Source organism: Eschrichtius robustus, chromosome 9, assembly GCF_028021215.1.
Source record: "Eschrichtius robustus isolate mEscRob2 chromosome 9, mEscRob2.pri, whole genome shotgun sequence".
Lineage (NCBI taxonomy): Eukaryota > Metazoa > Chordata > Mammalia > Artiodactyla > Eschrichtiidae > Eschrichtius > Eschrichtius robustus.
This window is the reverse complement of record NC_090832.1, coordinates 22058343-22080061: the sequence shown is the minus strand read 5'-3', so window position 1 is coordinate 22080061 and position 21719 is coordinate 22058343. Positions and strand designations below refer to the sequence as shown.

The 21719-nt window shown below is 38.2% G+C and overlaps 1 protein-coding gene and 1 pseudogene across 1 annotated transcript in view; both read left to right on the top strand.

Annotated features, from left to right (window-relative positions):
• AIG1 (androgen induced 1) overlaps positions 1-21719 on the top strand; it is a 230374-nt gene that overhangs the window by 26217 nt on the left and 182438 nt on the right.
• LOC137769084 (large ribosomal subunit protein uL23 pseudogene) lies at positions 6993-7512 on the top strand (annotated as a pseudogene).

Below are 21719 nucleotides of genomic sequence, written 5' to 3'. Positions count from 1 at the left end.
TTTAACTGAATCAATCACTGTGCTGTACACCCGAAACTAACACAACTTTGTTAATCAACTATATTCCAATATAAAATAAAATTAAAAATAAATAAAGTCCTAATTTTGGGACTTCCTGGCGGTCCAGTGGTTAAGACTCCACGCTTCCACTGCAGGGTGTGTGGGTTCGATCCCTGGTCAGGGAACTAAGATCTCAGATGCCATGCAGTGTGGCCAAAAATAAATAAATAAATAAATAAAGTCCTAATTTTCAAAGAAGTGTAAATATCAAAGAACTAAAAGTGCATCATTAGCTCTTTTTATATGCTGCTACTACTGTCGAAAACTTTATTTGCTTTTCAGCCAGAAATATTGCAAAGATCAAAGAGCTTTCTAAGGGATTTCTAACTAACAATAAAAATAGGTACTCTGCATAATCCAGGCTTGCAATGCTCTCTTACATAGAGGACTCCATATTCCAGGAAAGATAGAGACTTTTCAAAAGTCAATCGTGGAAAAAATTATACACATAAAATAGTATAATAGATATATGCAAAAGTTATTAAGCATAATTATAAAATTGATTTTGCTGTTGTTGTTTTCCACGTCATGTTCCTTTCCCATCCCATATTTCTGCCTCCTGCCTACAGGTAGCCGCCATCCTGAATTTTGTGTTTATCATTCCCACTTTTAAAAGATAGTGTGTACTCCTAAACAATATATCGTGTTGGTTAGTTTTGCTTGATTAGGGCCTTCATAAAAATGGTATCATTGTGGAGGCTTTCTTTATGCAAATAGAAATGGCATGTTTAAGTAGGGTAAACTTGACAGTACAATGAGCCTTTGTGATATTGTTTACATGCCTGTGTTTCTTATTGCCTCAGTACTGTGTAATTTGGTCTTGCAACTGATTAGCCAGTTAGGAACTGGAAGGGTGATATGTAAATGTTACTGTCTAACTGACAGAATGATTTATTAGATGCGTATATTTGAGGAATTTCACCTGCTTTGTTGTTTGGGAGGCCCAGTGCCAAACTGAAACATGTGTGTCAAGGGCAGAACTGTGGCCAGCTTTTTAAGAAAATTCAGCCAAAGTTGAGTTCCATTCAAGTACAATTTGGTTTGTTTGCCAGTGGTGTCATACTGATTTTAAAATGGATTTATCTTTCCTGTACCTTCGATCAGCAATGTTGAAACTTTCAGCACGCTTGGATATAACCCATGGGTCCTGATGTCACCCACTCGTTGACTACACTAGCTTAATTTTTGCCACTGCTCATGCTAGGACTTTCTATTCTTCCAATGTCAGCTGCCAAGTGGAGCCCCTGAACCATAAGATTTCCATAAAGATGTCTTCCCTTTTTGCTTAGAAAACTATGTGTACTATTCATTGACCCAGGTTGTTTACTTTGGTCTCAGAGATGGTTGGCGTTTTGTTTTCATTAAAAATATTCTTTTGGGCTTCCCTGGTGGCGCAGTGGTTGAGAATCTGCCTGCCAATGCAGGGGACACGGGTTCGAGCCCTGGTCTGGGAAGATCCCACATGCCGCGGAGCAACTGGGCCCGTGAGCCACAACTACTGAGCCTGCGCGTCTGGAGCCTGTGCTCCGCAACAAGAGAGGCCGCGATAGTGAGAGGCCCGCGCACGGGGGTGAAGAGTGGCCCCCACTCGCCGCAACTAAAGAAAGCCCTCGCACATAAACGAAGACCCAACACAGCCAAAAATAAATAAATAAATAAATAAATAAATAAATTAAAAAAAAATATTCTTTTGAATTCAGTATTTTGTCTCAGTGTGATTTGGATAGAAAATGCTATCAATTATTTTTATAAAGAAAGCAGAAAAAGAAGAAACTTGACAGTTGGCCATAACTTTAATCAAAAAATAAAAAAGCATTCATTTACTTTAGGAAATAACAGGACTAAATATTATAAAAATGTGTTAGTTAAAGGTTCCTAATTTTAAAATGGCTCCCTTAATATTCTGATCTTTTTAAGCTTTGTTTTAAAAGGCAAGTGATATATACATACCCCCGTAAAGATTTTATAAGATGCTAATGGAGAATAGAATAATATGGTCATACTTAAAGTTTATTACCTTAAATAATTAATTTAAGCTCGCTGGTATAAAAGCTTGAATTTTATTTTGTACCATTTTTGTATGCATATCTGAGAAGCTTTTATTTTTCTTATAACTCCTTTTACTGGTACTGATGTCAAACTGCTTTAAGTAGCAGACATAGGTAAAATTTATAAAAATGAGCTGTCAGGTTGATGGTTTTTATTCTTCAAGTTTCTATTTTAGTGGAATAAGGTGAGAAAATATGGCAGTGAGATGGCACATCTAGAGGCATCTGAACCCAATGCTCAAAAATCCCAGGGAGCACATTCTATCAACTAAAGTACAAGTAGCCCACGAGGGTGGTACATATCAATAATACCCAACATGTGTGAATTACTCTGTAATCACACTGTTTGCATTCTAACATCTTAGTCTAATTTCTAGGGAATTGTTGGTTGGAGGAAAGAGGAGCAAGTTGGAAGCGTTGGGGAGAGGAAGACCATGCTCAAGGGCATGAATGGAGCCTGGAACAGAGAGATCTGCAGGGGCTGGCATCTGTTGGAGGACACATGAAGGGTGGGGTCCTAAAAATGAGGGAGAAAGAATCCAGAATGGCTTGTCAGACAAGACCACCATAGAAATCATCTACTGTGACTCCTGAATTAATGTCTGAGCAAACATTTTCAGTCAGAAGAATGGCTTAAAACATCCAGGAGATGGTAAATGGAAATGTCATTATTTCAGGTCTCTGAATATTTTTTAAAGCTCATACACAGAACATACCCAGTGGGAGATTACATTAATTGTTCATCATTGCATTCATTTTAACATTCGGAACCCTGCATGTAAAACTGTCTAGATAAAATAATACTGCTTGATATTATTTTTCGTCACCATCATACATATTTACTTTCTGTTCTACTTAACAGATATCTGATTTAAAATACAAAAGTTAGTTATGAGCAGAGACAGATGTAGACATGCCAAAGTCGTCATTTATATTTTCATCAAAGCCAAAACCAAAGTAAAACAAAGAAACAAACCAAAAACTCCATACATCTGATTGCCACTTTATTTATCTATTTATTTTGTGTACTTAACATAGGTGTTGAATTTATCTTGATATTGACTTTATCCAATTATTTTTTTTGAATTTTATTTTATTTATGTTTTTATACAGCAAGTCCTTATTAGTCATCAATTTTATACACATCAGTGTATACATGTCAATCCCAATTGCCCAGTTCATCCAACCACCACCCCCACCCCCCGTCCCTTTCCCCCGTTGGTGTCCATACGTTTGTTCTCTACAACTGTGTCTCAATTTCTGCCCTGCAAACCGGTTCATCTGTACCATTTTTCTAGATTCCACATATATGCGTTAATATACGATATTTGTTTTTCTCTTTCTGACTTACTTCACTCTGTATGACAGTCTCTAGATCCATCCATGTCTCTACAAATGACCCAATTTCGTTCATTTCTATGGCTGAGTAATATTCTATTGTATATATGTACCACATCTTCTTTATCCATTCGTCTGTCGATGGGCATTTAGGTTGCTTCCATGACCTGGCTATTGTAAATAGTGCTGCAATGAACGTTGGGGTGTATGTGTCTTTTTGAATTATGGTTTTCTCAGGGTTTATGCCCAGTAGTGGGATTGCTGGGTCATATGGTAATTCTATTTTTAGTTTTTTAAGGAACCTCCATACTGTTCTCCATAGTGGCTGTATCAATTTACATTCCCACCAACAGTGCAAGAGGGTTCCCTTTTCTCCACACCCTCTCCAGCATTTGTTGTTTGTAGATTTTCTGATGATGCCCATTCTAACTGGTGTGAGGTCATACCTCATTGTAGTTTTGATTTGCATTTCTCTAATAGTGATGTGGAGCAGCTTTTCATGTGCTTTTTGGCCATCTGTATGTCTTCTTTGGAGAAATGTCTATTTAGGTCCTCTGCCCATTTTTGGATTGGGTTGTTTGTTTTTTTCATATTGAGCTGCATGAGCTGTTTATATATTTTGGAGATTAATCCTTTGTCCGTTGATACGTTTGCAAATATTTTCTCCCATTCTGAGGGTTGTCTTTTTGTCTTGTTTATGGTTTCCTTTGCTGTGCAATAGCTTTGAAGTTTCATTAGGTCCCATTTGTTTATTTTTGTTTTTATTTCCATTACTCTAGGAGGTGGATCAAAAAAGATCTTGTTGTGATTTATGTCAAAGAGTGTTCTTCCTATGTTTTCCTCTAAGAGGTTTACAGTGTCCAGTCTTACATTTAGGTCTCTAATCCACTTTGAGTTTATTTTTGTGTATGGTGTTAGGGAGTGTTCTAATTTCATTCTTTTACATGCAGCTGTCCAGTTTTCCCAGCACCACTTATTGAAGAGACTGTCTTTTCTCCATTGAATATCCTTGCCTCCTTTGTCATAGATTAGTTGACCATAGGTGTGTGGATTTATCTTTGGGCTTTCTATCTTGTTCCATTGATCTATGTTTCTGTTTTTGTGCCAGTACCATATTGTCTTGATTACTGTAGCTTTGTAGCATAGTCTGAAGTCAGGGAGTCTGATTCCTCCAGCTCCGTTTTTTTCCCTCAAGACTGCTTTAGCTATTCGAGGTCTTTTGTGTCTCCACACAAATTTTAAGATTTTTTGTTCTAGTTCCGTAAAAAACGCCATTGGTAATTTATATAGGAATTGCATTGAATCTGAGATTGCTTTCGATAGTATAGTCATTTTCACAATATTGATTCTTCCAATCCAAGAACATGGTATATCTCTCCATCTGTTGGTACCATTTTTAATTTCTTTCATCAGTGTCTTATAGTTTTCTGCATACAGGTCTTTTGTCTCCGTAGGCAGGTTTATTCCTAGGTATTTTATTCATCTTGTTGCAATGGTAAATGGGAGTGTTTCCTTAATTTCTCTTTCAGATTTTTCATCATTAGTGTATAGGAATGCAAGAGATTTCTGTGTATTAATTTTGTATCCTGCAACTTTACCAAATTCATTGGTTAGCTCTAGTAGTTTTCTGGTGGCATCTTTAGGATTCTCAATGTATAGTATCATGTCATCTGTGAAGAGTGACAGTTTTACTACTTCTTTTCCAATTTGTATTCCTTTTATTTCTTTTTCTTCTCTGATTGCTGTGGCTAGGACTTCCAAAACTATGTTGAATAATAGTGGTGAGAGTGGACATCTTGTCTTGTTCCTGATCTTAGAGGAAATGCTTTCAGTTTTTCACCATTGAGAATGATGTTTGCTGTGGCTTTGTCATATATGGCCTTTATTATGTTGAGGTAGGTTCCCTCTATGCCCACTTTCTGGAGAGTTTTTATCATAAATGGGTGTTGACTTTTGTCAAAAGCTTTTTCTGCATCTATTGAGATGATCATATGGTTTTTATTCTTCAATTTGTTAATATGGTTTATCACATTGATTGATTTACGTATACTGAAGAATCCTTGCATCCCTGGGATAAATCCCACTTGATCATGGTGTATGATCCTTTTAATGTGTTGTTGGATTCTGTTTGCTAGTATGTTGTTGAGGATTTTTGCATATATATTCATCAGTGATATTGGTCTGTAATTATTTTTTTTTGTATTATCTTTGTCTGGTTTTGGTATCAGGGTGATGGTGGCCTCATAGAATGAGTTAGGGAATGTTCCTCCCTCTGCAATTTTTTGGAAGAGTTTGAGAAGGATGGGTGTTAGCTCTTCTCTAAATGTTTGATAGAATTCACCTGTGAAGCCATCTGGTCCTGGACTTTTGTTTGTTGGAAGATTTTTAATCACAGTTTCAAGTTGATTACTTGTGATTGGTCTGTTCATATTTTCTGTTTCTTCCTGGTTCATTCTTGGAAGGTTATACCTTTCTAAGAATTTGTCCATTTCTTCCAGGTTGTCCATTTTATTGGGATAGAGTTGCTTGTGGTAGTCTCTTAGGATGCTTTGTATTTCTGCGGTGTCTGTTGTAACTTCTCCTTTTTTGTTTCTAATTTTATTGACTTGAGTCCTCTCCCTCTTTTTCTTGATGAGTCTGGCTAATGCATTATCAATTTTGTTTATCTGCTCAAAGAATCAGCTTTTAGTTTTATTGATCTTTGCTATTGTTTTCTTTGTTTCTATTTCATTTATTTCTGCTCTGATCTTTATGATTTCTTTCCTTCTCCTAACTTTGGGTTTTGTTTGTTCTTCTTTCTCTAGTTCCTTTAGGTGTAAGGTTAGATTGTTCATTCGAGATTTTTCTTGTTTCTTCAGGTAGGCTTGTATACCTATAAACTTCCCTCTTAGAACTGCTTTTGCTGCATCCCATAGGTTTTGGATCGCCGTGTTTTCATTGTCATTTGTCTCTAGGTATTTTTTGATTTCCTCTTTGATCTCTTCAGTGATCTCTTGGTTATTTAGTAACGTACTGTTTAGCCTCCATGTATTTGTGTTTTTTACATTTTTTTCCCTGTAATTCATTTCTAATCTCATAGCGTTGTGGTTAGAAAAGATGCTTGATATGATTTCAATTTTCTTAAATTTACTGAGGCTTGATTTGTGACCCAGGATGTGATCTATCCTGGAGAATGTTCCATGCACACTTGAGAAGAAAGTGTAATCTGATGTTTTTGGATGGAATGTCCTATAAATATCAATTAAATCTATCTGGGCTATTGTGTCATTTAAAGCTTCTGTTTCTTTATTTATTTTCATTTTGGATGATCTGTCCATTGGTGTAAGTGAGGTGTTAAAGTTCCCCACTATTACTGTGTTACTGTTGATTTCCTCTTTTATAGCTCTTAGCAGTTGCATTATGTATTGAGGTGCTCCTATGTTGGGTGCATATATATTTATAATTATTATATCTTCTTCTTGGATTGATCCCTTGATCATTATGTAGTGTCCTTCCTTGTCTCTTGTAACATTCTTTATTTTAAAGTCTATTTTGCTTTTCACGAAGATGGCGCCGAAGGTGAAGAAGGAAGTCCCTGCCCCTCTGAAAGCCGAAGCCAAAGCAAAGGTTTGAAGGCCAAGAAAGCAGTGTTGAAAGGCGTACACAGCCACAAAAAAAAGAAGATCCGGACGTCACCCACCTTCCGACGGCCCAAAACACTGCGGCTCAGGAGGCAGCCCAAATATCCTCGGAAGAGCGCTCCTAGGAGAAACAAGCTTGACCACTATGCCATCATCAAGTTCCCCCTCACCACCGAGTCAGCCATGAAGAAAATAGAAGACAACAACACACTGGTGTTCATTGTGGATGTCAAAGCCAACAAGCACCAAATTAAACAGGCTGTGAAGAAGCTCTATGACATTGATGTGGCTAAGGTCAACACCCTCATCAGGCCTGATGGAGAGAAGAAGGCATATGTTCGACTGGCTCCTGACTATGACGCTTTGGATGTTGCCAACAAAATTGGGATCATCTAAACTGAGTCCAGCTGACTAATTCTAAATATAAAAGTTTTCACTATAAAAAAATAAAAATAATAATAATAATAAAGTCTATTTTATCTGATATGAGTATTGCTACTCCAGCTTTGTTTTGATTTCCATTTGCATGGAATATCTTTTTCCATCCCTTCTCTTTCAGTCTGTATGTGTCCCTAGGTCTGAAGTGGGTCTCTTGTAGACAGCATATAGATGGGTCTTGGTTTTGTATCCATTCAGCAAGCCTGTGTCTTTTGGTTGGAGCATTTAATCCATTCACGCTTAAGGTAATTATTGATATGTATGTTCCTATGACCATTTTCTTAATTGTTTTGGGTTTGTTTTTGTAGGTCCTTTTCTTCTCTTGTGTTTCCCACTTAGCGAAGTTCCTTTAGCATTTGTTGTAGAGCTGGTTTGGTGGTGCTGAATTCTCTTAGCTTTTGCTTGTCTGTAAAGCTTTTGATTTCTCCGTCGAATCTGAATGAGATCCTTGCTGGGTAGAGTAATCTTGGTTGTAGGTTCTTCCCTTTCATCACTTTAAGTATATCATGCCACACCTTTCTGGCTTGTAGAGTTTCTGCTGAGAAATCAGCTGTTACCCTTATGGGAGTTCCCTTGTATGTTATTTGTTGTTTTCCCCTTGCTGCTTTCAATAATTTTTCTTTGTCTTTAATTTTTACCAATTTGATTACTGTGAGTCTCAGCATGTTTCTCCTTGGGTTTATCCTGTATGGGACTGTCTGTGCTTCCTGGACTTGGGTGACTATTTCCTTTCTCATGTTAGGGAAGTTTTCGACTATAATCTCTTCAAATATTTTCTCGGGTCCTTTCTCTCTCTCTTCTCCTTCTGGGACGCCTATAATGTGAATGTTGTTGCATTTAATGTTGTGCCAGAGGTCTCTTAGGCTGTCTTCATTTCTTTTCACTCTTTTTTCTTTATTCTGTTCCGCAGCAGTGAATTCCACCATTCTGTCTTCCAGGTCACTTATCCGTTCTTCTGCCTCAGTTATTCTGCTATTGATTCCTTCTAGTGTATTTTTCATTTCAATTATTGTACTGTTCATTTCTGTTTGTTTGTTCTTTGATTCTTCTAGGTTTTTGTTAAACATTTCTTGCATCTTCTCGATCTTTGCCTTCATTTTTTTTCCAAGGTCCTGGATCATCTTCACTGTCATTATTCTGAATTCTTTTTCTGGAAGGTTGCCTATCTCCACTTCATTTAGTTGTTTCTCTGGGGTTTTATCTTGTTCCTTCATCTGGTACATAGCCCTCTGCCTTTTCATCTTGCCTGTCTTTCTGTGAATGTGGTTTTTGTTCCACAGGCTGCAGGATTGTACTTCTTCTTGCTTCTGCTGTCTGCCCTCTGGTGGATGAGGCTGTCTAAGAGGGTTGTCGCCACTTTATTTTTTTATAATATCACAGAGTCCTGAAGATTTGTGTACACTTTAAGCACAAGTATCTAGCATTCAAATATGACTTAGGCCATTACCAGTGAATCTGTACTTTTGGAGAGTGTTGCTGGAGTGTACATTTAAAATCAACACAGAGCAGGGCTTCCCTGGTGGTGCAGTGGTTAAGAATCTGCCTGCCAATGCAGGGGACATGGGTTCGAGCCCTGGTCTGGGAAGATCCCACATGCTGCGGAGCAACTAAGCCCGTGCGCCACAACTACTGGGCCTGTGTGCTGCAACTACTGAAGCCTGCATGCCTAGAGCTCGTGCTCCGCAACAAGAGAAGCCACCACAATGAGAAGCCCATGCACTGCAACGAAGAATAGCCCCTGCTCTCCCCAACTAGAGAAAGCCTGCACACAGCAACAAAGACCCAACACAGCCAAAAATAAATAAATTAAATAAATAAATTGTTTTAAAGGATTCATTTCAATATAAAGATGCCTACACATTGTAGAGATGTGTCATGAGTAAATAACCTATGTGGACAATTTATTTAGATGGAGCAAAGTGATAACTTATCTATAACGTTGCCATAGACGCAAATATCTATCATCTAGATTGTGGGAACTAACTATACAAAATTCTAGTGATATTGCGAGTGAACTGAGATATTTTCAAACTAGACGTGAAAATGTGAGTCCTTAAACATAAACTGGAAAAATTCCTCCCCTCCAAGTGCAAGCAATGAAAACATGCCAACTGGCTGTCTGTGGAAACCTCATCATTTGTTTACTTACCATTTAGCCTTTGTTCCAAGTGGCTGAAAAGCAGAGGGGAAAGAGCCTTAGTGAAGACTCTGAAGGGGCAAGACAATTCAGAAGGACACAAGGAAGGGGAGAAGAATTCTGAATCAGAGGTGGAAGGGATATCTTCTGTAATACTCGTTCTCAGAACCCCTGAGTTACAAGTCTTTTCTGAAAACTTGGAAATCACTGAAGTATCCTTACACCGTGATAACTTGGAAACACTTCTAATTTAATATCTTTCATGTGTTTTGGTTCCTGTGGTTCTTTGTGTTTGGTTGGTTGTGTTTCTTCTAAAAGAGGGAAACGAAGAACAAACACTTTCATTAAATTCATGGTCTGGTTAAACAGATGATGGACAGCATGGTTTTACAGAAAACTTCCCTCGGAAAATTTATGTGCTTGAATTATTGTTGTTTTAACTGGAGTTATATGTTTTGCATCAATGTTTCGACTTGTCAGAATGGCTGCACAAAAGCTTTCATGCTGAATTACATCTCTCAATTGACAGTTATGTAAAAAGTATTTTCAGAGTACAAGGAAGATCATATCCTATGTGGTCAGAGGTGACTCCATGGCAGCTTTCTCGTACTGTGTTTACTGGGTGAGATTATTGTAAAGTGAGCTTCAGACTCTAGAGTCAAACCTAGTTTAGGAACATTCCAGATTTACTCTACTGAAAATGGAAGGTAAAAGTTTTCTGTGAGATTTCTTACCTGCTACATAACACTTAAGAAAAATTTACTCAACTTAAGACAGTATCTCGAGAAACCTAAACCCAAGCAAAAAGGCTTGAAAGGGAAGACATCTTCTGACCCTGATGGTTATTCGTGGTGTCTATATGATAGCGCAACAAGCTAAATAGAACTCCTTGCTTTTCCTTTTCCCTGATCTAACCTCTATTTCTAGGAATACAAAACAAAAGGGCAGTTTGCAGCTCAGAGAATTCTCACTTAACAACTTCAGCTGGATGGGACCCAGAACCTGGCTCTGGTGTATAAAATTACACTTTTAACTGTACGTGAGAATATTAACACTTGCCTTTGCCAGTTTCAAACAGACACATATATGTGGTATACACGCAGGTATTTAACTTTCTGAGATATTTACTGTTAGAAATGCCTTTTAAACCCCTGGACTATAGGTGTATTAGTGTGGAATGCCATGATTCCATACACTTGACCATACCTCCTTACTGTGTCCCTTATACATTTATTTATTCACTCACTCACTTGTTTATTTTATTTTGTTTAGTTATTTATTTATTTTCTAAGCACAACAGATATACTGAGAAGTGCGCAGATCTTACATGAGTAGCTCAAAAAATGTTTACAAAGGGAACATATCTGTGTAACCACCATCCAGATCAAGATATCAAACACCAGCACCCCAGAAGCCACCCTTGGCCCCTCCCTGTCATCACCCCCTCAAAGGTAACCACTCTTATGGCCTCTATCACTATAGACTAGTGCTGCCTGTTCTTGATTTCTATAGAAATGGAATCATGCATTTGTGCCGGGTTTTGTGGTCCAGCTTCTTTTGCTCAGTATTGTGTCTGTGTGGTTCATCCATGTGTTTGCATGTAGCAGTGATTTCTCCTTTTTCATTGCCGTGTAGGATTCTACTTTGTGTATTTTAAAATTTACTTTCCTTTCTATTGCTGATGCACTTTTGGGTTAGTTTCAGTTTTAAGCTATTAAGAATAATGCATCTATGAACATGGTGGTGTACGTGTTTGTTGCACGTGTATGTCTGCCTAGGAGTAGAATTGCTAGGTTAATATAGACTACACTTATGTTTAGTTTAGTAGATACTGCCAAACGGTTTTCCAGAGTGGCTTTAAAATTTTACATTCCTGCCAGCAATGTTTAAAAGTTCCAGTTATTCTATATCTTCACCAACAATTTATGGTGCCAATTTTTTAAAATTTATTTTATTTCATTATTTTAATTTAGCTATCTGGGGGTTATACATTAATACTTCATTGTGTTTTAATTTATATTTCTCTAATCACTAATAATGTTAAAATTTTTTATTTGCTTATTGGCCATTTGAATAGCCTCTTTTATGCAGTGCCTGTTAAAGTCCTTTGCCATTTAAAAAAACTTGGGTAGTCTTTCTTTTCTGATTTGTAGGAGGCTTTTAAAATACATATATTAATATATATACATATATATGAATATATATACATATATATATTAATATATATACATATATATTAATATATGGATAGATGTGTATATGTATATGTATGTATGTATATTAATATATACATATACGTATATATAGGAGTCCTATTTCAGAAGTATATATATATATTACAAATATATTTTCTTTCAAGATATCTTGTCTTCACTCTTCATGGTGCCTTTTGAACAATTGAAGTTCTTACTTTCAATGAAGCTCAATTTATTAATCTGTTCCATTACTGTACATGCTTTCTTTTGTCCTTTTAAGAAATAGTTATATAATCCAAGATCATGAAGATATTCCCCTATGCTATATTTCCAGAAGTTTTGGCATTTCACCTTTCACATTTATCATCCGTCTGGTAGTGATTTTTGTGTCTGGTGGGAAGTAGGAGTCAAAGATCATTTTCTCTCATGTGGATATCTGTTCTTTTGCCCAAAGAATGGCAGTGGCAGCTTTGTTATAGATCAGGTGACTGTTTATGTGTCTGTCTGTGTCTGGATTCTCTTCTGTTCCATTGGTCTATCTATTCTTGCACCAATGCCCCACACTTATAATTACAGTAACTATAAATTAAACCTTGATAGCTGGTAGTGTAAGTCCTCCAACTTTACTCTTCAAGGTTGTTTTTATTCCTCTTGGCCTTTTGCATTTCCATTTAATTTTAGAATCAGCTTGCCATTTTTTACACGCAAAAATTAGGATATTAATTGAAATAACATTGAATGTTATCCATTTAGGGAGAATTCACATTTTGCAATATTGTACCTTCCAGGAACATAGTATATTCCTCCATTTCTTTAGGGCTCCTTTAACCTTATCTTAGTAAAAGTTTGTGGTTTTCTATGTGGTGGTCTCGCATACTTTTATTAGCTTTATTCCTAGTTATGTGTCCTCCTTTTTGTTAGAGAGCTGCTTCTAGTTTGTATAGAAGCAAAATCTTCCTTTAGACTCACAACCTTAAGCAAAATGTTATGGAGAAACTATTTTGAAGCTGAAGAGAGGAAGTGCCCCTGTGCCTTGAGGAGGAGGTGGGAGTTTTTTTGGTTGGTGGTTTAAGGTAGATGAGATGCAGTATGTCTTGTCCAGATGGAATCTCTGGAAATCTTAAAAGCAGCAGATGGGTGTGGGAAGAATGACAGAGAATATTGAGAAGCAGACTGACTTACTGTCTTGGGTAATTGCATAGTTGAATGAAGAAACCAATGTGTATTTTAAGTATCTGAACCAAATTCATTGACTTGAAGCAAAGACCCATTCTAAACAAATAAATTATATCCTGGACCTACCTTTCTACATCTTTGACTTACTTCACCAATCACCAGAGATTAAAAATTTTATAATTAATGATCAAAATATTATCCAGGTGACTAAGTGATAAACTTGTTGGATTTACCATCAAGCGGATTTTCCATTAAATAAAACAAATCTTCAAAATTTAATAAATCATGCATGAGTCAGTGAGAGCATACTGCTTCAGAGTTTCAGAAGTCTCTTGGAATTCCCTCTAATTACTCTTCTGTTTTTCTTCCCTTCCCCAGACATGCTTTGGGAAAGAATATTTCTTATTCACTGACTTCAGTGTCTCAGCTCCAAATGACTTCTCACACTGGCTCCTGACGTCTGTTGAAATTGCTTTTCTCATCAAGACACAAAGCCTCCTCATTGTCAGATTCAGTGGAAACATTTGTACTTCTCCAGCTTCTTTTCAATATTTGAGGTTATTGAAATACTCCTTCTCCATGGAACTCTTCTGTCATGGCTTCCTTGACGTTCATCATCCTCTCCTGGTCTTTCTCTTCCCTCTCTGACACTCTTCATCAGGCCATTTTCCAGGCTCTCTTTGTCCTGCACATGTTGGTATTGCACATGGCCAGCTTCAGACTCGTTTTCTCTTTGTGAACTCTCATTCTAGTGGAACTCATTCATCTCTGTGGTTTCATCGATAAATCAGCATTCTGATATTTTCGAAGGCTGTCTTGAAATATCCTATGCCACAAACACCTCTGTCCGGCTACTCGTTGGATTTCTCCATTTAGTGCCCCAGTGACACCTTAAAATTAATGTCAGAAACGGATACTTTGTAACATGCTCTGCATTTTGGTGAGTAGCACCCTTTACGGTGGGCCTGAAACTAGGAGGTTGTTATTGACTCTTCTTTCTCCTTTCTCCTCCCATGTCCAGTGACAACATCCTGGCTAGTCTTCCTCCTTAATATCCTTAATATTCTGCAGTCTCGGTCTTCTTCTCTATATCCACTACTATTTTTCTGTTCCCACATCCCCTCACACCTGGCCTTCCTAAACAGCCTCCTGATTGGCTCCTCTGCCTTCAATATTCTCACACTCCAAGCTGTTATCTGCTCTCAGGGTGAGCTCTCCTAAATGTGCTGCTCCTCTGTTTAAAATCGTACAGGGCTTCTATTTCTCCTTTGACATAAAGGCCGAACTCCTCGCCATGGATTTCTAAACCTGGCTCTACTGGAGCCCCTCTCTGCTTCTCTTGTCTCCTCTCTTGACGTTAGTTCTCCAGAACTGCTTGCCGTCCCTTCCGTCACTCTGCTCGCGCTTCAGAAGTGCTGCTGCTTCTGCCCAGAACAGGCACACCCCTCTCCTCATCCATCCCCCTCCTTCTGGCCTCCTACTCATTCTCCAGAACTCAACGCAGATAGGACACTCTAGTGAGACCTCATCTCATCCTTCCCCACCAGTCTCGACTCTAATGTTATATTGCATCGTGTTTATCTGTTTTGATCCCCCCCACTCTGAACTTCTTGAAGGCAAGAAACATGCCTTTCATGTTTTTTTTTTTAAAATAAATTTATTTATTTTTGGCTGCATTGGGTCTTTGTTGCTGCGCTTGGATTTCTCTAGTTGCGTCAAGCGGGGGCTACTCTTCGTTGTGCAGCTCGGGCTCTAGGTGCGTGGACTTCAGTACTTGTGGCTCGTGGGCTCTAGAGTGCAGGCTCAGTAATTGTGGCACATGGGCTTAGTTGCTCCGCGGCATGTGGGATCTTCCCGGACCAGGGCTCGAACCCGTGTCCCCTGCATTGGCAGGCAGATTCTTAACCACTGCGCCACCAGGGAAGCCCGCCTTTCATGTTTGTGTTCTCCCTCCACAGTTGCTTTTATAAATAGGCACTGTGTTAGGCCCTGGGGATGCAAAGATGAATAAGACATCATCTTTGCTCATGGGCTCTCACAATATAGAAGGTGAAACAGAAACATCAACAGGTAATTACTGTGTGATTTGATGAGTGCCGTGTTACAGGTGTTTTTAAAACAGGGAAGAAGCGGCACCTGATTCCAGGTCTAAGAGAGTTCTATTAAAGTGTACGCAAGGAATCTCTAGAGAAATAATGTGTGGGGAAATAATCCGCTGAGTAAAGATCATCTCCAGGAAAATTCCTGGCAACCCTATAACACTGTAGTCAGTGTTACCAGTTGCTCTCCTGAGATTGTGCCTCAGATCTCCAGAGGCAGAGAACTGTATAGGAGTTAAAATATTTACAGTTGATACCAGAACATGTAAATAAACATTATGAGGTTTGGATGGAGAGGTATATGCATTAAGCTGTATTTTGACTAGAGAGATATATATGCATTAAGCTTAGTGGAGACTTGAGAGAATTAGCATCTTATTTTGTGTGCCCAGGAGCTCTCTGACCAAAACCCAACCCTACTTGAGACAAAAGTTCACCCTGACTTTGTAAATGTTTGCCTTTACGATGAATGAGAAGAACCTAAAGCCTTGAAATGTTCAGTCTAGTTCTTTTTTCAGATATAATGTTAAATCCCCGAAAAGAATCCAGCAAAGCAGGATCTTCACATTTTCGTTTCCCTCTATCCATATCCAAGGAGAGGACACTTCACGGTTGAGAGTGATTCCATAGGTGTTCTACTGGGCCTGGAGGGTGGCCAGAGCCTTGTGCAGTTTAGGATGAACTGACACTAGAGCAGTCAGAGAAGGAAGTTGAATTCATCTGGACCAAGGTAATCTAGTCTGTGTACAGGATTGTCTATGGTAGGGCCTTGTGCTGATGCCTATATACTTGAGGTACCATGACTGAACTTCAGGACGTTTGGAGAGTCCCTGAAATTCCACACAAAATTGAGTATGTGTGCATAGGGGGAGAAAGGCCATCGCTTTCATCATATATTTGAAGCTCTTGTAACTCAGAGAACCGCTGGTCTACACCCTTTGGTTTCTGTTTACTATATTTACTCCTCTGATAATCATGTCGTGAGGATCTAGGTCTTAGGCATTTTGCTCCATTCTGACTTACTATTTTGACGTGTGTTGCAGCAATTCAAGTCAGCAGTCATTGAGAGCCTAGGTTGCAGGCGCTTCCACGTGCAAGATCTCGTTAAATCGTCACAGTAAATCTGTGTGTTATATATTCTTATGATCCTTTTACAGAAGAGGAAACTGAAGTTCAGAGTGTAAAAAGAACTTTCCTAAGAGCAGCTGAGCCCTCAAGCAGGTGAACTGGGCCTAAGAATCTGAAGATGGATAGAACATTATGCTCTTCTTCAGGAAAAGCTCACAGTCTTCTAGGGCAGCCAGACAGAAATGAACACCTAAATACAGCGGCATAAATTCAAGGGTAGACCAATATACAATATAAAATCTCAGCACCAAGGTGTATGTCATCCCTGCAGCTGTGCTTTGTCAAGGAGAGAGGAGCGGGTCTTGAAGGAGGAGTAATAGTGCACTAGGCGGGCTGAAATTACAATGCATACCAGGCTGATGTAAAAGCATTTGCAAAACACAGATGTGAGCTAGTCTTCTGCTTGTGATAAAATGATAATGGTTTGGGATGGTGAGCCCATAAATAAATATCAGAGCTTAGAAAGAGGCAAGTCGGAGAACCAGGTTCTGCCCTGTGTATTTCCACATATATTAACAAATCTACTGTTCCTTTCCAGAAAGTAGCCGAGGCTATACAGGTAGCCACAATTTAAAATGCCTTTTTAAGATTTTTTTTCCCCAAGGCTAATTCAGTAGGTGTGTCCCTCACACTAGTAAGTACTGGAACGACTTGTTGATTCTGTGAGTTCTCTTAGGACAGAGACGCACTGTAGACATTTTCTTAACTGATCTGAATACAAACCAAATCCCAATCTAACAACTCACCCAGACACACAGGTAATTGTTTTCATCTACTTCATAGCCCTGAATAGCAGGAAAGTTCATAGAAAGTACATCTTCAAGCTGAGCTATCAAAACATATCTGTTTTCAAAACTCTTATAGGGATAGTAAATTAATGCTTGTTTTTTTCTCCTGAAAAACAGTATAACTAGTTTCAAACAATGCTAGGTAATTCCTAAGGGGAAATAGTTTGAGAACCTTTGACATAATTAGAGTATGCTTTAGCTTGCTGTTTTCATTACAAGTTTTCAACAAGTTCTCAGAAACATGAATGGAAAAACTTCTCTGATTCCACTTCAAGATATGTGGGAAAGAAAATGCACAAAGGTGAAAGTGATGGCAGGGAAAGAAAGAGAATACAAGCAAATATGAGGCCAGCACTATTTTTATTTTATTACCAATTAGACGTAGTGAGTTATAATTTGAATAAAATGTTCAGCTTGTAAGTGTATATTTTTCCACTTGAAAAAGTCAGTTAAACTGTGATAAGATTTTCAATGGATGTCAGCTTACTGGTAGTCCATCACTAGAACATAGTATCCTGGCATACTATATACCCTTATAGGATCATGTCCATCGATTGCTTCAAGTATCCTGACTAAAACCTGTATTTTTAGGTCTCTGTTTCTTTGTATGTTTTACAAAAACTTGAGATCATGCTCTATATCAAATATTTTTCTGGGCCTGTATTCCCTCATCTGTAATATCGAGATTATTGGAGTCCCTGGCTCCCGGGGTTATTGTGAGGATTAAACGAGAAGGATTAGTAGAGAGCCTAGCTCAGTGCCTGGCACACAGTCAGCATTCAGTTATATTAGTCGTTGCTGTTGCGGTTATGGTTACTTCGTGTGTGATGAGAACTTTTGAGATCCTTCTCTTAGCAACTTTCAAATAAGCAATACAATGCCATTAACTATAGTCATCTGTGGTTACTTTTTGTTACTTGTTTTTCACACTTGATTATATGAGTATTTTCACAAGTTGTTAACTATTGTTCAAAGGTATGATGTTTCAAGGATATATAAACATCCCACCATTCCTTCAAGTTTTAAATACGTCATTTTGGTCAGTTTAACAATTTCCAGATTGTTAATAGTATAAACTCCAGTGAAATAAACATTCTTGTCTGTAAGTTTTTGTGACCCAGTAAGGTGCATTTATAAAAGTATTTTAAAGACTTTTGATTCATCTGTTCAGATTACATCCCTGAAAGATTGTACCCATTTAGAACTCCCCATTTCTATTACAGTGTTGAAATAAGAATTAAGTAAATGTAAAAGAATGTGGAGAAATGTAACAGAAAGCTGTAAGTTTCAGAACCAGAATATTTGCTTTCTTTTATACCTTGGGAGGCAAAGCAAATATAATGTCTATTATCTTTCATATTTAAAAGAAGCTTTTGTGTGAGGACATAAAACATTGTGTAGAAGTCAAGAGGGCTAATTCCAAGACTGACTGATAGCGGAATGTATACAAGCTTGAGGAATTCACTCTACCTCTCATAGTTATATATAGTTTGTAAAATGGTGATACAATACCTATCTTAAAGGACTCTTGTGGTAGTTAAATAAGATTGTTAAGCACCAGGCAAAGGTCTTGGCACAAAGTAAGTACCTGTGGTTGACCACAGTGTTATTGACCAAGGATATAATTTTTGCTGAAGAGCAAGGCTTCAGCCTTCCTCATTTATTGCAACTGTAGATTCGTAAGGTAGCAGAGTTCCCATCAGGTGTCCTGGCTGCTCCGTGAATGAGCAAGGGGCAGAATGCCATGACACCTGTCAGCTGTACTGTCAACATTTTCGATGATCCTGGTTAGGGTTAGATTAATATGGTTCTCTTTCTTGATTGAGCATACATTTAGCTCCAGCCTTGTTCCAAGCACTGAACCAAGCACTGGTGATTTGAGAATGAATAAAATGTAATCTTTGTCCTTGATGGGCTCACAATATAGACAGGAAGTGGTTACCATCTTCTCTGGGTAAAATCCTTCTCTGTACTTTTAGTGAACATTTTTTATGTTCTTCTGTTGAGACAGGCACTGGTAGATATTTGGGGTTAAAAGTGAGTAATCAGAAAACCAGGCCCACCCCGAGAAGGTAAGAATGTGGTATTACAAGTTAATTAGCAAGCATTGGTAGAAAGAGGATGAGCTTTCCATCAAAAGACCTGGGTTCACAGTCAGCCTGCAAAACATACTGGTTGAATGATTTTGAGCAGGCCAGGCCACTGTATTCTAAGCAAGAAGACAAAAAGAGTTAAAATTTGATTATTCATTCATTCATTTGGCAAGTATTTATTGAGCGCCAGGGAATAACATATACAACAAATCCCAACCTTCAGGGATATCAGATTCTAGTGAGAGAAAGGGGAGGATATAAAAAAATGCTTCTTGTAAAGAAAAAGAAAAGGCAGAGAAGAGAGCTAGGGAGTGTCACTGGGGAGGAGGGGTGGACATTTTACAGAGAGTTACAGGGAAGGCCTCACTGCAAGCTAATGTTTGAATGAAGACAGTGAGTAAGTAGTTCAAGGAAACAGCAAGTTTAGAGGCTCCAAAGAGGAGAGCACTGGGGCTGGAGCAGGGTGAGGGAGGGGGCCAGTGGCAGGAGACAGGGGAGGGCCTTGTGGAACATGCTATTGAGGACTTTGGCTTTTACTGCACATGAGATAGGAAGCTTTTGAAGGACTTTGAGCAGACTGACATGATCTGACTTTTCACAACCTCATTCTGGTTGCTGTGTAGAATAGAGTGGAGAAAGGCAGAAAAGCAAGGTGGTCAGATGGGAGCTTTTCCAACAATCTAGGGGAGAGTTGGTGGTGACACGGACCGTGGAGGTAGCACTAGAAGTGGTACAAAGTGTCAGACTCTGGAGATGATTTTTTAAAATAGAGCCATCAGGATTTGCTAATGAATTGCATGAGCAGAGCTTGGGGGCTGCGTTACTATGAAGTCAAAGTTGCCATCCATGGAGATGAGGATGACTGTGGGAGGAGCATATTTGTTGGAGAACACAAGGAGTTTGATGTTGGACCTGTGAAGTTTGAGATGCCTATTTGAAACATTCAAATGAGGATGTTGAATAGATAGTTGGACTTCAAGGGAGAGGTCTGGGATAGAGATGTAAATGGGGATGGGAGTCCTTATCACAGAGATGGTATTCAAAGTCAGGAGACTGGATCAGATCTCCAATGTAGTGAATGTGGCTGGAAAAGAGAAGAAGTCCAATATCTGAGCCCTGGGGTACACAGAGTTTAGAGGTTGAGAAGTTTGGGAGGAACTAGCAAAGAGACTGAGAAGGAATATCCAGTGGGAAAGGGGGAAAGGCCAACTTGCATAGCAACTATATAAAAGCACATTACACGTTGTAGACTACCATATAGATGATCATTATATTACTATAACACGCTTTTGGAAAAATGCAGTATATCATGATTTTGGGTGCAAAATTTGACTGGAGTATATTTCATGTATAGCCTTTACAACCTGTTCAATTGTGGTGACTACCAAACACACACACACACACACACACACACACACACACACACACACATTATTTCTAAATGTTGTCCTCATGACATGAAAAATTTAAAGAATTTTCCTATCAGAGATTGATTCAGGCACAAAGATAATTTGGGCATCACTGGAGCTGGTTACATGCAGCCCTGTGCAGAATGTTTCATGATAATGTTCAAGTAGAAATAGTCATCTCAATCTCTATATTTACTACGTGATTTGGAAAAACACCAGAGGAATTTGGGTCCACAGAGATTATAATATTACTAAAATCGATGTATACATTATTTACAATATGCTTTCAACATTAAGGTAAGACAGACCTGTTGATTGGACTTAAGACAGGGGCCAATTTTTCTATATAAAAGACACCTTCCAGAAAATGGTTTGTGTAAACATGCTTTTGTCATTATGTATCTGTAGAGAGCCTTTTCACATGTTGACTATATTTATTCAATTTAAAGACCTTAGTTTAGTAGCTTGACACATTATGCTAAGTGAAATAAGCCAGTCACAGAAGGACAAATACTGCATGATTCCACTTATACAAGGTATCTAAAATAATCAAATTCATAAAAGAGAGTAGAATGGTGGTTGCTAGGTGGTGGGCAGAGGGGGAAATGAGGAGTTGCTAATCAACGGGTATGAAGTTTCAGTTATGGAAGGTGAATGAATTCTAGAGACCTTTTTTACAACATTGTGCCTGTAATTAATAATACTGTGTGGTACACTTAAAATTGGTAAGAGGGTAGATCTCATGTTAAGTGTTCTTATTACAATAACATAAAAAATAAAAATGAATTAAACAAAGGAATTAATTTAGTGGCATAACCCCAAGACCTATCATTTATTGCCTTATGATTTGGTAGTGTTAATAAGTAACTAAATCATAATATCCTATTAAGAGTTTTACAACAAAGAGGGAATTGAGAGACCTAAAGAAAAACATTGCCAATGCCACTCCTATATGGAGCTTCTGGAGAGTGTTCCAAAGAAAGAATTGTCATAGTACTTTCTCTTCATCACTTAGTAACACATTTCTAAGCTCATGTCTGGGAGCATTCCGGCTACCAGAGCAACTTAGATTTTTGCCCATATGTGCTCAATTTAAATATCAAACATGTCATAAACTTTGCCACATATATCTTTAAATCAAAGATTTTTGACGACAAAGCAATTCAAAAGTATGGAATAATTTTCATAAT